The sequence below is a fragment of the Antennarius striatus genome, chromosome 13 (assembly GCF_040054535.1).
Source record: "Antennarius striatus isolate MH-2024 chromosome 13, ASM4005453v1, whole genome shotgun sequence".
Taxonomy (NCBI): Eukaryota; Metazoa; Chordata; class Actinopteri; order Lophiiformes; family Antennariidae; genus Antennarius; species Antennarius striatus.
In genome coordinates this window covers 11,967,895-11,983,820 of record NC_090788.1, presented here as the reverse complement: position 1 = coordinate 11,983,820, position 15,926 = coordinate 11,967,895, and the positions used below count along the sequence as shown (strand labels likewise).

Genomic DNA, 15,926 nt, shown 5'->3' with positions numbered 1-15,926 from the left:
ATTTTAAAAACGCAACTTATTTGACGATTGGTGGTTCTGGTGATTTAGTGTAGGGAAAGTTTAATCTGGCAAAAAGAAGTAAGACAAATTCTGTAGCCATAAGTGTAGGAAAAGAGATTAAAGGAGATTAAAGAGAAATAAGAGAAGTCTTGTAAACTTAGGGACAGTGCAGGAGTGCACGTAGTGAATTAAAGCGGAGTCAGTTACTGCCATTGGTAGAATTCGTGTAGGAGAAAGTTAGACTGTAGTTGTTGAGGGTCAGTGTAGGAGTGCACGTAAGAGACGTAGTAGAGAGTAGCGGAGTCAGAAGTACTGCCGAATAGTGTAGGGAAAGAAACGTGATCACTGTTGTTTTGTTGTGTGTGTTGTTCTGAGTTGGCCAACATGTGTGTGTGTTTTGAATGTGTTTGTGAGACTGAGAGTGAGTGAGAGTGCCGGCGGGAGATTGTTGTTAGTTTTGTTTGTTCCTTGTTAAGGCTGAACGCTAAATAAGACTGTTCAAGGAATTCAGTGTGCATCATTTTTATCCATCATAAGACATTTTGTTGGCGTCACAAATAGTTGAGAATGGAGGGTGAATTTGATAGAGAAACCGAGTGGTTTGACCTGGATGTTGTGCGGGAGTATCCGGGGGGGGGGTCACACTGGGTGACCAGCTGGAATCTGCTCTTAAGATTTATTATGTTGGTTTGTCCGATGATCATAAAAGACAAAAGTTTCAGAAAACTCCAAAAAAGGTGTTTCAAATTTATAAGGAAAAAGATATGTTTCCACTGATGAAATCCAAGAAGGATTTGTTTTCTTTGATGGCCGCAGCAGAGAAATCTGCTGTGGCAAAGATTGAATCTGTGAAGACGGTGTCTGTGACGGGGCCCCCGACTGCAGTGAGGCGCGCCCATTCACTGCTTGAGTCTTTTAATAAATTTAGAACAGTCATACATCCAATTGGTCTGGCTGCAAATTTGGTGTTATATAAAGGAGAGTTGGTGCGAAAAGAAGGGGGCAAAGAGTGTGTCCCTGAGGAGAAAGTCGTCCCTTAGGGGGGAGGATTGGCTGTAGTGACGGAAGGCAAGGAGGATTCAGACAGAAAAGATTTTGAGGAGGAAACTGTTAAAAGTTCATCTCCACTCTTGACTGGTGTCCTTTATCCTGTATTGCTGCCACATCCCATACCTACGCTAAATGTAACACCGCCTCCATATCTCACACATCACAATTCTTTTATCCAAGCATCTGGGGGGCCTATTATACAAATTCCCCAATTACTTGTTAAAGCAGGACAGTTTGATTGCTAGTGTAACACTTAATCCAACCGTATCGTGCCCCAACATAACGAAAACACAAACGACGAGCACATCTCATCCAGATCTAGGTTTTGATTTGAGTGCCGTATATACAAACATTGTGATGAAATTTGAGGAAGTTTTAAGGATATGTAGGGAGATAGATGGTTATGATAGTGTTGACAATCGGAAACTCAGAAATGAATTGGAGCGAAAGATTAAGGAACTCTACAAGCGACATGACTTTGACAATGACATGAGAGAGCGACTGACACATAGATTGAAAATTACTTTAAAGAATTTTGAGCATCATATACTGGAAGGAAAAGAGCAGGAAAGTAGAATCTAAATTAACACCCAAAACTGATCCTGACATGTCACGCGACACCAGACAGTTACAGATCGACTCTGAGGATAACCCTGATGCTAAGTCATCAGAAGAACACACTCCCCGTTTGTCGTATTCGGTGTTTGGGCAAGGACTTGATGAGGCAATAAAAGAAAATAAAACAAAAAAATAGAGGAATAGCTGAATTTGAAAAAGTGACTGCTATGATTAAACGTGCTTAGTGTGAGTGTTACTGATGTCAGAGAGAGTCATGCAGATACCAGAGCAGAGGGGGGAGTTGTAGCCTCCGGTGCACGCCCCCACACACGTAGTCAAACTAAAGGATTAATGGCACCACTAGTAGCGCGTCAAGATGCAGACACTGGTAGAGTGCTTATGCAACATACGCCCTGGTCTTTTTCAGATACCTCGACCATCGCTTCCCAACTACCGCCCCTTTCATCAGGAGGCCGTTTGTGGTTGAGAGAAGTGCATAGGATTACTGCAGGATGCAGGACAGGTACTGTGTGTTGGCGACATTGTTGCCCTTCTGGGCCGCTGTTGCTCAGTGATGGAAATGCAGACCTTATGTGCATCTCTCGTGTGGATGGAGTTGGTGCATAACACTCCTTTTAACAATTTTATGTCTACTACACTTATTCAGACGCTCATTGCAATGTTCCCTACGCTTGTGTTTATACTGATTTGTGTTATTCTATTAAAGAGAGTGAATCACCTGAGGATTTTGTAGGTTGTGCTACAGCTGATTATGTGAAGGTTACTGGAGAAGCTCATACGGCGACCCCATGCAAACTCAGATGTTTAGAGCAGCAATTTTAAGAGGTGCTCCTGCCTCTGTGAAAGCAGCTGTGGAAGATAATCCAGACATGCCTAGTGCTGATGATGGATGGTGGATGACACATTTCAAACATCATTTAAAACGACATATGCAAAAAATTGATTCACATGATGGTAAGATCAATAAAATGAAAGAGGAATTGACAGCACTTCGGCTTCAAGAAGCTAAATGTACTGCCTCACAACCAAAGAAAAACAGCAACATCATGGTACAGACCCCTCAACCATTGCAAGTGAATTCGGCCGCAATGATGTATCCGGAAGCTATTCCCTACATGCAGCAGCCTTTTTTGCCTCCTATTGAGCAAAATTATTATAATTTTCTGCAGTTTATGGGTCGTGGAAGTGCAGGTTGGAGTCGTGGTGGTCACTGGGTGGATTTACTGCCTCCAGTGGCTATAGATGTTGGCTGTGTGTGGGAAGGAAGGTCATTTTGCTTGTGATTGTCCTAATCAACAAGGACTATGGAGAAGTATGCCACAGAGAGGAGGATATTGTGGTTGTGGGAAATTTCAACCCCAAACGCCTTATCAGCCTCCAAACCAACATCTCTCTCCAATACCTCAGGATCTAAGGCTGGCTGGTCAGTACCCTCAGTGATGGAGCCCAAGGGAAGACACGTCACCAGGGTTGGTGGATCCCTGTGTGACAATAACTGTGGATACATCTGACAGAGCATATACCTATCCAGATTGCAGGACAAGTTTTCCTACATCGATTCATCTATGCTCCGAACTGTCCTTTGAATCTTCTGGGAAGGGATTTGCTGATTTGCTGGGGCGGCAGTGGCTCAGCGGTAGAGCGGACGTCTTGGAACCAGACAGCGCCCAGCCATCGGCGGTTCGATTCCCGCTCCAGCCAGACATCTTCGGAGTGTGAGCTGACAGTGGGAGGTGTCAGCTCACCTCCCAGCCACTGCCGAGGCGCCCTTGAGCAAGGCGCCGCCCCCCCCACAAGCTGCTCATTGGGGCGCACCCCCAAAGTTGCGACCCGTCCCTCCACCTCCCTGTACTCCTTGTTATTAACTGCATGCCTACAGGCCCCTAGTGTGTGTTGTGTTCAGGGGCCTGTGTACAATGTTTGTGTGTGTATGCCGACTAACACATATGTATATATGCATGTACAGAAAACTGGAGAGGAAAACATAATTTCCCCATTGTGTGGACTATTAAAGGTGGATTATTATTATTATTCGAGCTGCTGTAGCTATTAAGTGCTCTTTTGATGGACTATTGTTGACCTTTCCTGGTCTTGTCCTTCTCATACCACATGCACCAATGTTTTGTTGTATTGGAGAACGACCCAGAGCTCTGTAAGTAAAGTACGATGAACTTCAACCATCGTCTCAAGAGTCATCTGTCTGCCCTGATCATCTAACGAACGCGCTGCGGAGCTAGGTCAGAATCCGCTTCAGTACTTGGGGTCAACAGTCCAGAGCAATGGAGAAAGAGGTGAAGAAGCATGTACAGGCAGGATGGAACGGATGGAGAAAGTGTCAGGTGTGATGCGTTATAGAAGAGTTTCAGCTAAAATGAAAGGAAAGGTGTACAAAACTGTGGTGAGACCAGCAATGTTGTTTGGTCTAGAGACAGTGTCACTAAGGAAAAGACAAGAGACAGAGCTGGAGATAGCAGAGATGAAGATGCTGAGGTTCTCTCTGGGAGTGACCAGGAAGGATAGGATCAGGAAAAAGTACATCAGAGGGACAGCACATATTAGAGGTTTTGGAGATAAAGTCAGAGAGGCCAGACTGAGATGGTTTGGACATGTCCAGATGAGAGACAGTAAATATATTGGTAGAAGGATGCTGAATTTGGGACTGCCAGGTAGGAGGCCTAGAGGAAGACCAAAGAGGAGGTTTATGGATGCAGTGAAAGAGGACATGAAGGTAGGTGGTGTGAGAGAAGAGGAAGCAGAAGACAGGGTTAGATGGAGGTAATTGATTCGCTGTGGTGAACCCTGAAGGGAAAAGCCGAAAGGTAAAGAAGAAGTACAAGGAGGATGAGAGTTTGGGCATCTAGCGACTCATCCCAGGTGTCTTCATCTGAATCACATTCTGACAGAGATATCCAACTAGTTATAATGTCCCATTTTGGTATACTGTGTGTATGGAAAAGTTAATCGCGCTACCGATGCTAACATGCTAGCCCTTCAATGAGATTTTCCATATTATGTTAGCATTGAGCTAGCCGCTATTCGTTACTGTTGGGCTGTGTGGAATTAATAACAATTCTAGTTTATATTAATGTCTTGTATTTACGAATGTATAAGGATCAGGACCTGACATGCTGTTTTTGTAGGTTTTATTTCAGTTTCACAGTTCTTTTCAGTAAAATGACCTATCACTTTTTGATATTGTTTACTTTTCACAAGAAGAAGAAGAAGAAGAAGAAGAAGAAGAAGAAGAAGAAGAAGATTTTTTTTTTGATTTTTGCAAAAACACTTTAATCTCATTCAAACATTTTGCAGTTTTACATTAGATGAAAGCATTTAAGTGCCTCAGAACATCTTTTCCAAACAAACTTCAATCACATTTAACATGTAGAACATTTAGAACATTTAGAACATTTAGAACATTTAGAACATTTTACAATTTTTCATTAGATGAAATTTCAAAAACACTAAACACTCAAAAACATTCAACACCAAGAAACAAAGGGAAATACAATATAAGAATTAGTGCATTATAACAGGAAGTTTGCAAAAGTGAGGTGGTCATCAACTAAAGTGCATAGGACATTTTTGTAACACCAGATGTTCCTAAAGTTATTCAGGTCTTTTGTCAATTTATAGAAACCAAATTAAGAAGAAGAAGAAGAAGAAGAAGTATACTTTATTGATCCCCGCAAGGGGAAAATTACAAAGTCACTCGTTGACAAGTATATAGGCCCCCTGAACACAGCACACAAGGGGGCCTGTAAGCATGCAGTTAGTACAATCACATTAAACTACACACATCAGGGAGGCAGAGTGATGGGCAGCGGCTTCGGAACGCGCCCCAATTTTGAGCAGCTTGTAGCGGGGGACGGCGCCTTGCTCAAGGGCGCCTCGGCAGTGGCTGTGGCAATAATAACATAATACCAAGTGCCATAATCGCGCGATAATCTGGTCATAAAAACATTTATACAATACCTCCAGTAGCTCCAGACATTAATTAATTATCCACTAAACCTTGGGAATTCAGAATAAAAACTATGGGTTGTCCAAAAATGATTTTACCTTCAAATCTCTTTGGAAATCATCTGAGGTAAAGTGCTCATGACAGATCCTCGGATCCTTTGTCACATTGACCCGGTTTATCTGTGCTCTCCATCTCCTTCCTAGCTTCCGAGAAGGTATTCTAAAGAAGGATAGGTCCTTGTCTTTGTGTCTTCTTGATGTTCTGTTGACACAACCGTTCACTGCAGAGGTAACCATTATATTTTTGGAGTTAAGCGCGTCGTAGATTGCATTGTTTCTTATGGCTGCCAAGCTATGTTGGGCGCAAGTGACATATGACGCCCACGTGACCACTGGATGCGGAAGCTGCAGCGCAGATTTTAAGGTTTTCTGACCAAAGGGATGATGCTACACATATAAAATGTATTTTTTTCTTCTATTTTTCATAATGGTAAATAAATATATATGTCACTTAAAATTAAGTTTATTGTCCCTTTAATTAAACTCATATCTCAAGGTACTATCCTCATTCATTCATTCATTTTCCAACCCGCTTAATCCGCTAACGCAGGTCGCGGGGTAGCCAGTGCCCATCCTGGCAGTCTCAGGGCGTGAGGCGGGGGACACTCCGGGCACGACGCCAGTGTACCGCGGAGCCACATAGAAACAAACAAACAACCATTCACACACACACACTCCTATGGTCAATTTGGGACCGGCCAATCAACCTGAAGCGCATGCTTTTGGAGGTGGGAGGAAGCCGGAGAACCCGGAGAGAACCCACGCAGACACGGGGAGAGCATGCGAACTCCGCACAGAGCGGGACTCGAACCCGGGTCCGCCGTGTTGTGAGGCAGCAGCGCTAACCACTGCGCCACCGTGCCGCCTTCTCAAGGTACTAATATATTTTAATTCTATGGTTGATGATGTGATGTCACTCATTCATTCAAAAATCAGTGGGACAGATTTGTGACTAAGGACACGATAGATTGAGTCATCAATCCCAACAGGTATGAGCGGATATACGTCGGACAAGATGCTACCTAGATGGTGTGAGGTGTGAGCAGGTCACCTGTAATATACTGTACAGCATAATGCAGGTTAGCCGCTAGAGGGAAACGCAATTCCAGAAAAGTAAAAGTATCACTAACACCTATGCCATAACCTCTGCAGGTGAACTGGAGCTGAGTTTAAAGACTGAGGACCCTTCTAAAATGCCCTCAGGCCAAACTGGGAATACAACTGGAAATGCAGACAAAAAGACTTTCCACAAATACTTAAGAGCTTAAAATGTTTTGAAAATCGATTGAGTCAGACTGTTGACATGCCTTATCATTCGATCCAACTTGGACTATTACTCAAGTGATAGAGGTAAGGCGACAATAACCTGGAGAGTGGCTACATAAAGTGTCTCATAGCAGGGGAAGAATTGTGTGCTCTTGATTATGGAATCCACCACCATTAAAGTAATGGAAGAAGAAGCTCTCCACGGGTTCGTATAGCCAGGTGATGTATAAAATCCCTTCCTCTGTGTCCTCTCTCTCAGGGGAACCCTCTGCAGATAACTGAGTAGGGCTTCTCGACCCATCCACCTTCAGGATTCAACAGTATAAGGAAGAGGTTGTTTACTGAGATGAGGGTTTCCCAGTGGAAAGTAAAGGTAGCCAAACACTGCTGTGCACTTGTCGTAGATATATAACTCTTTCAGCGCATTTGAGGGACACTGTTTAAAATGGGTCGGAGTCGCAGGACAATCAGTGGACAATTGTGTGTTGCCGGTCAGGGCTGCGTAATAGTTGGAGAGGTTCAGCGGACAGTCTGAGTCAGCCCTGTCTGGGTCTCTCTTACAACCACAGACCACAACCTCAGCCCAGGATGACTGGTGGTACAGTCTTGAGGAGATGGAAGGCTTTGCTGATGAAGGGATCCCTCCTAGCTGTCTCTTGGAGGACTGCATTGAATGAGGCAATCCTGTCCCTGATGGTGATCAGGAGGCAGTCTTTTTTCTGATGTTTATTAGACATCCAAATCGTATCCTCCCAAAGGTCAACCATCTTTTAATAAGCTTTCAAGAGTAGTCACTCATCTTCAATGAGTAAAGTTGGCATTGTTGACCTGAAGCTGTATATCATGGAAGCAGCTGACAAAGAGTAAACAGATCAGGTCAAGCTAGTGGTAGTGAAAGTAAAGTGATGAAATGTGAAGGAATTCTGAAGTCTTTCATTTTTAAAGTATGTCTTTTTACCTAGAGGTAACATATTCTCTATCAACCAACTACCTGCCATCCATTACTCTACTGAACAAACATATTTTACTTCAGGATAGTGTTGCAATAAATAATAAACTATAGTGAGAATGCCAGACAAGAAAGCCAGAAGCAGCTCTGTAGTGAAGGAGTGAAACTATACTGATCATTAATTTAAAGCATTATGACTTAAATAAATAAAGCTGAAGGGCTTTGTCAAGAAAGTGACTATCTCTTATTATCCAATCAAATTAGTATGAATGCATTTCATACATAAATGACACAACCTGATAGCGTATTATAACATATTATCAGAGTGGAGTCAAACTGTATAAATCTCCACATTAAATCAGTTACAACACAAATGTTGATTTTAACTTTCCTTCATTCATTCATCCATTCTTCTTGTTATAGACGAAACAATCATAATCATCTTGTCTTTAGCCACTTATCGGCTTTGCAGGTCACAACATTGCTGGAGTTCACAGTCACTCGCCAAATGTATCCTATCACCTGGACAAGTCATCAAGTCATCACAGGGCCACACACGGACAAACAAACAAGCATTCATTTAACCTAAGTTCTATGTTTTTGGGGTTATTTTTGGTGGTGGGAGGAATATGGACAACCTAGAAACAACCCACACAGACAAGGGGAGAACATACAAACTGCACAGAATGGCCCCAGGTGGACTCGAACCCAAGACCTTCATGCTGCAACATGACATGACAACAGTACTACCCACTGCACTACGATGTATGAGAATGCATGCAGTCTGTTTGTCCATTCTCATGGGGATCAAAAATCAATATGATATTGACCCTCTGTATCTCTTCATATGTGCTCAAACTGCAAGAACTTTACATTTTAATTTATCTTAATTTTCCAACAAATGAAATCCCACTGCTTAAAATAAATATTGTCACTATTTTTATTATTGTTTTTCTTAATCCAGTTTTATAACAGTTCATTTCCAAATTCTTTATTTCAATTACACATTAAGTTATTTTTTTCTGTATTGGTTCTCATAACAAACCCTTTTTATCAGTGTGATTCAGTAAAGCTATTGGGATATTCTGATTGAGGTGGTTGATGCAACCAAGTGTGCAAGCAGTAATCTGATGTCAGTACTGCTCTTATGTCAATGAGCAACTTCAAGGGAGTTGTTAATCTGGTTGTGATAAGTAGTGGTTTAAAGAGTTGTTGAGGTCTCTAATATTTCTTTTTGGATCTGGTTTAGCCTAAAAATAAAATTAAATACCATGTTGCAAACTCTAAATAAAATGTGACACACTCATATTAAGTTGGGTGTTCTTTTCTGCATCAGCTTCATTCTTCCTCCTCCTCCAGACACGTCACTAAGTTAAAGTTCACACTGAGTTACAGTTTGGCTCCACTGCAGTTCAAGACAATGTACACTTCTTATCTTAACAGTTTGGATCTAAAGGACTTAACATTCATTGTGCTTTTGGTCCAGCAGTGGTGTTCATCATGAAATTTGATTGTGGAGCAGTTTTTGAAATTCAAGTCTTAACAAAAAGCTTTGGGACTCCACTAGTAAAGTATGTCTATGAGGGGGTAACACAATGTTTTATCAGCATGCGATTTGCAAATATGCACCTTGTGAAAGATTATATTAAGGTGTTTGGATAATTCTGCAATTGTAGCAGTAATTAAGCCGTTTTAAACTGATTTTTGTGTGATCTAGTTCCAAAATGCAAACTAGATTGCATATTTCGACATTCAAACTAATACAATGGCAACTGAACGTAGCATCCAACTGTACAATTGACCAAATCTGCTTTTAGAACTCTATAATCTATAAATATGTGGGCATCCTACAGGCTAGCCTACATTTGTGCTGACCTGAAAGCAATAGAGTGATAAATACTTTCCCTGCAGGGGTGATTTGTGTTAATCAGGCCGGTGTGATACCCTGAGGTGCTTCCAGCTCTCAGACCCAGTGCTTCAGACTCAAGGCCCTGCCAGCCTATAGGCTGGCAGTATACTGTGGACCAGCATCGACTTGCAGCATCCATACAAGGTGCCTTGACAACATATTCGGCATTGTATGATCACTTGTCACGCAGAAAAAGGTACACACCACAAGCATGAAGTACAGCATCCTGTTGTACGCGCATCCTGTTGTACTGTACGTGAGGAATAACAGCTGGAAGTTTCACTGTATAACATGTAAGGCTGTCAAAAGCCCGCATACACGCGCTGATGGTGCATTTTGAGCATCTTGTGTGTCGCACGGCCCTACATGGCGATGAAGAGCACCAAGCAGATGCAAGCCTTCATCCTCGTCATCTCCGACAGGCTGGCTGGTGCAGGCCAGGCTCAGCTTCCTCTGGCATGCGGGCAAAGACAATTCGCGCTGCAATTAGACAGGATTCTGGTTTCCGTGTCATCATGCACGACGATTGCGAGTGGAGTGGTAAGGTTTAGGTTGAACGCGGCAGTGGAATAAAAACGAGCCCTAAAAGCGCACCGAAATGAGAGCTCTGACTCAAACCAGCAGGCCCGCTGGTCCCATTAACTCCCCGTTAAGACGACGTTAGAACCTCCATTAACAGTATTTAATAGCGGTTCACGCAGCCTTACCTCGTAATCATCGTGTGTGGAATCGTCATCTGTATGAAACCGCGTCCGAGACATGCTTCTTTTAAAGAAAGAAAAAAACCGCCTCCGCTACGATCTTAGCATCAGCAGCTGCACGTACAATGAAGCAGTGATGGCTGGGGGTGATGATGATGCTGGGAGCCCCGCCCTCCTCCCCACGAACCACAATGAGCTCACCAGTTCCACGCCGTCCAGCTCCGCAGTTCACCAGCAGGGGAGGCAGCCACCTCAATGTCCACGACGTTGATGAAATAAAGTGAATTTGGAAGGGGTGCATTCAGTATGTATTGGGTCACTGTGCAGTGACTTAATTATATTATATTTCTCAGATATAAAATCCATTTGAATGACTTCAAATCTGAAGTACGTCAGTTAATATTGTTATCAGTGCCATGTCTGTGTTTAATGAGAAAGAAAAAGATCTTGATAATCTGGAAAAAGATATTTTTCCATAAACAAGCAAGTGTAACCCACTCTAAGTGAATACACTTCTAATCTAGGTAATGTTGGAATTATATCTTTTTATGTTATGTTGGAATTATATCTTTTTATGTTATTTTGCTGTGGAAAGTTACTGAGCTTAAAGTTCATCTTAGGTCACATCACGTGACAGTTAGAACTGCTGACTTATGCTAAATAATTGCACAGCTAGTCGAGCAGAAACTCTTGCAAGGCCGTCTTCCTCTTTCTTCTCTGATAACTGGCGTATATCTTCTTAGATAATTGGCGTATAGCTACGATAGTTTTCATGACCTGTCTGCTTATCACCTCTTGCCAGGCCGTCTGCAAGGCCGTCTTCCTCTTTCTTCTCAGATAATTGGCGCACCATGACATCACCTGAATGTAACCCACTGTCTTGCCTGCTATCTTGCAGCTGTTGTGATACCAGGTGAACCCCGCCTTCTGATGTGCATAAAATCCATGTGCTGCAAGTGCATCCTCGCACTCTGCAGGGAGTAATCTCCCATGAGACAAAGTGCCGAGAATATTCTCTTTGCAATTGAAAAATAAACTTTGAAGCTTCGACATTTCACTGAGTGTTTTGTTTATTTAACTCTGTTCAGAAATTGTCCACAACCAAGAGAAAACGAACACGAAGTTGGAGGACCAAGGGTCTTTAGGACCATATTATTTGGCTCCACTTCAACATTTGGTGACCCCGACGTGATCTTGGCTGGACTCCTGCCGGACAGAGACAACTCCAAAGGGTACCCCGACTTGTAAGGTAAGAGGAACTTTGCCTCTTAGGGCCTTGTCTCTGCCTGTCAGTATAAGGTTAAAATCTGTCTTTCCCTATTTGGAAAACGTTCTAGAATCATTGACTCGAACACCAGTGATTTGATTTAATAGACGTCTTTTTGTGAATGTCAAACCGGACGCTGTTTGGATTGATCGGTCTTTTAATTATACTTTGTGTCAGCGTCTGGTGGTTCTTACACCTAAATTATTCTTACAGTAAGAACACTCAACTAGGTTTACAGACGTTCAAACCTAGTTGTTTTAATGCTGCGGTCGCTCAAAGAGTTTGTGGGGTTGCCCCAGCTGATGACATTAGGCTGTAGAGGTTAAAGCAAACTATTGGCTAAAAACGTCTGGTAAATTCTTCCATAACTGAGTAGACTGAGAGGATTGTCTGGGACATCCTGCGCGCTAGAGATTTTGCGTCTGGGACGCCCGTCTGGGAATATTAGTGAAACGATCCGGGATCGTGGGTCGAGTGATACTGAGTTCCGTGTTGAGGTTCTCGGAGGAAACGACGCCGAATTTTCTTAACTAAATTGGGAAAAGGCCTAATAGAATTTACAATGGAAGGTGAATTCGATCGGGAAACAGACTGGTTCAACTGGAACTTAATTCCAGACGACCCAGATGGTGCACCATTAGAAAATCAAGCAAAAATTGCTATTTTAGTGGCATCCGAGGGACTGCCCACAAAGATCCGCAGTAAGACGGAGTCTGAAATGAAAGATTGGTTTGAAGATTGCTGTAAAAAGGATGGTTACCACCGCTAACATCCAAAAAATCATTCGTCTTACTGATGAAAGAGGTTGAAAAAGCATGCATTAAAAAGTTAAATGTACTGGCCACAACTGTCTCTGCAACAAATAGAATCAGTATTCCAGGAAGGCGGGCACGAGAGTCATATGTAAAGGTGGAAAAAGTTAAGTCACATGTACGATTGCTGTCAATGGGAGGATCAGTCAGAGTAAGTAGACAAGAGGTCAAAGAAAAGTGTGCTTGGAATAATCCTGACCCACCTCCTTATCTGGGGGAGAATTTTGCATCTGTTTTTTCCAAAACTAACCCGTTTGCCAGTAATCCTTATGCAGAATTACAACAGACTCTGACTCTGACTCAGACCAGACCAGACCCGCCGTCACTACACTTCCAGGCACCAGTCTGGAACATCACCAGCGGGAAACTGCACATGGATCAGACCGCCCCATCCGCGCCCACACCCGCGACTGAAGGTAAAGTGGTACCGGAACATGTCAGAATCATGGCCGCGCCCTGTGAACGAGCTAACAAACAGCTTAAAGATGAGTTTGAAGAAATCCTCAGGACCAGTAAAACTTATCCGGACCTGAGGCTTGCCCTGAGTGAGTTCAAGACGGAGCTGCTGCGCAGAGGGAATGCCTCCCGCAGCGTCAGAGACGAACTCCGTCAGAGGGTCCTACAAGCAGAACAAGAAGCGGAGGAACACTTCAAGACGTCACTCAAACATCATGAGGTATCATTTGACAACGAACAACATTCCACTTTACAGAAACAGGTGGCTGCACTTCAGGAACAGCTCTGTCGCCTCTCTTCCCGAGTGGAACCTCCCGTCTCCGCTCTTCCCCTCCCTTCTCTCCCTCCCCGGCCTCCAGCAGCGGAACCTCCCGTCTCCGCTCTTCCCCTCCCTTCTCTCCCTCCCCGGCCTCCAACCCCGCCTCCCTGTCAGCCCACCTCAGAGGGACCTGTGACTCGATCCAGAGCCGCTGTGCAAGCTCCATTGATGGATACAGTGGACCCCAACTCCGGACGGCGTGTTGCCGTCTACCGCCCTTTCCCTGCAGCAGATCTCAATGCCATGCTTCAGACATTGCCACCTATTTCATCGGGGGGACGCAATTGGTTTGCATCCGTGCAGCGTCAGGCTATGGGCCACGACTTGTGTGGTGGTGACATGCAAATGATTTTAACTAAAGTATGTCCTTTGTCTATCTTACCACAGGTTCTAGAGGAAACAGGGGTGGGTCGTATGGCTAAAGATGAACCTCTAGACCACGAAAATTTGGACCGCATTGACGTAGGTCTTAACGCACATTTCCCTTTGCCTCTGTGTGCTGTCCATGACATGGTGTTCACTCCAAAAGTTGGAGAGGACGCGACTACTTACGTTGATCGGGCCAAAACTGAATATCACATTAAAACAGGTTTTCTACATAATACCTCGCCTTTCCATGACTCAGTCTTTCGAGCTTCCATTTTGAAGGGGATTCCCAAAACAGTGGTTACCGCCATGGAAAACATACCAGATCTGGCTGAAATGACGGATGACCGGTGGTGTTCCTGCCTGAGACACTTTCTGAGGAGACATGCCAAAGAAAAAGATACTAAGGTAGAAAAACATCAAACTGCTGTTTCTCAATTGACCGTCATGCAGATCCAGGACATCAAGAAGAAAGAGGACTCTGTTTCCTCTCCTGCCTCTGCTCTTCCACCTGATGATGCAGATAGAATGATGTATCAGTCGGGGCCACGATCTTGGGGTGGGGCTGACACTCAACGTTACGTATGTTTCCGCTGTGGCAGAGAAGGTCATTGGGTCAAAGATTGCCCCGAGAGGCCCCCACCTAGGGGGCGTGGTCGTGGATTCCAACGCCCTCGTGGACGTGGCAGAGACATGGGACGGTGGCAGTCTCTAGATCGGCAGCAGTACCAACAGCGCCGCCCAGTGGACTCCAACCAAGGTTCGCCCGTCCCGAATCGCCAGCGTCTGCCCCCTGGTGAACAGTTCTCACAATGAAGATGCCCTGAACCCACGGACATAGGCATGCAGGAGCCTATGATCACCATTACGGTAGGAGGAGTGTCAACTCCTTTTATGGTTGATACTGGTGCCCGTTATTCCACCATCCAACGGCTTCCTCCTGGCGCCTATGTCACCAATGACGTAATTCCTTTAGTTGGGTTCAAGGGTGAAGAAATTGCCCTGCCAAAGACTTCCTCCATTTTGGTTTCTGCACACAACCAGTTATTAACTCACTCCTTTATCCTGGCTCCCTCCAGCCCTGCCAATCTTTTAGGGCGTGATTTAATGTGCAAGTTGTGTCCTTTGATAAAGTGTTCTGCCGACGGCCTGCAACTGATGTTTCCGGATGGATCATCCCGACTGTGCCTGTCTGCCACCAACCCCGTCAACACCATGTTTCCGGTACATGCCAAAGTTGCTGTGGTGTGCATGTATGCTGACATCTTTTGGGTTGTGATGGACACTGATGCTGGACAGTGGACTCCTGTTGAGACTTTCTGGACAAAGTGGTCGCCCTGGGTCCGTCACCTACGCCCCTATGATCTGGTCTCTGACGCTTTGCATTGTACTCTGTATTATGACAGGATGGAAGACACAATTTTCCTGGGAGCCTTCCAGGAGGTGGAAGGACTCCCGTGGGATCTCTCTCTCCAAGATCTCTACGTAGGACCTCAGGGTGTGGCTTGGGCCGTATCCTTGACGCCCGAACAGCAGAAGTGGTATCGTATGGATGATCCTCCAGATCCTTCGATGCCGCCTTGCTATCCTCATGTCTCCTTGGCTGTCTCCCCAAAACACACACAGAAAGATCTGGGTCCCTTCGTGAAAGCTTGCATCGATGCTGATGATTGGAAGCCGACATTCTACTCTGGTTTGCACTATTCTGCATCTCTTGACTCATATCGCATTTTGTCTCCAGAATTTGTGATCCCTTCCGTCCTAGAACACAGCGTCCTGGACAGGCACCATGGCAGAGAAACATCCGACAGCGATTTGGCACCTGCGCTGATTGACTCTCTTCCCGACTCCCTCTGGACCCAGGGTCCTACGGATGTCGGTCGTTGTGACGTCACGCCAGTCACGTTTCAAATGAAACCGGGTCCCATTTGGGTTCCTCAATATCCGGTTCCTGCGAAGGGTAAGGCCGGTGTAACTGAGACCATAAACGGGTTGCTTGAAGCTGGTGTGCTTGCTCTAATTGAAAGCTCTCCTTTTAATACACCCATTCTCCCTGTAGAAAAGAAAGGTACAGGCAAATGGAGGATGGTCCATGATTTGAGAGCTATAAATGCTGCAGTCACCACTCCCACCCTTCCGGTCCCGAACCCTCATGCTGCACTCTCACTGTTGTCGCCCTCTCACACTCACTTCACTGTCATCGACTTGGCTAATGCTTTTTTCAGTATTCCT

At 44.5% G+C, this 15,926-nt stretch overlaps 1 protein-coding gene across 2 annotated transcripts in view; it reads right to left on the bottom strand.

The window, feature by feature from the left end:
• Nucleotides 1-10,610, bottom strand: part of jakmip2 (janus kinase and microtubule interacting protein 2) — a 46,884-nt gene extending 36,274 nt beyond the window's left edge. For both annotated transcript variants that reach the window (XM_068332123.1, XM_068332124.1), the window contains exon 1: nucleotides 10,481-10,610. The gene's annotated coding sequence lies outside the window, so the exon portion shown is untranslated. The remainder of the gene's footprint in view (nucleotides 1-10,480) is intronic.
• Between the last annotated feature and the right edge of the window lie 5,316 nt (nucleotides 10,611-15,926).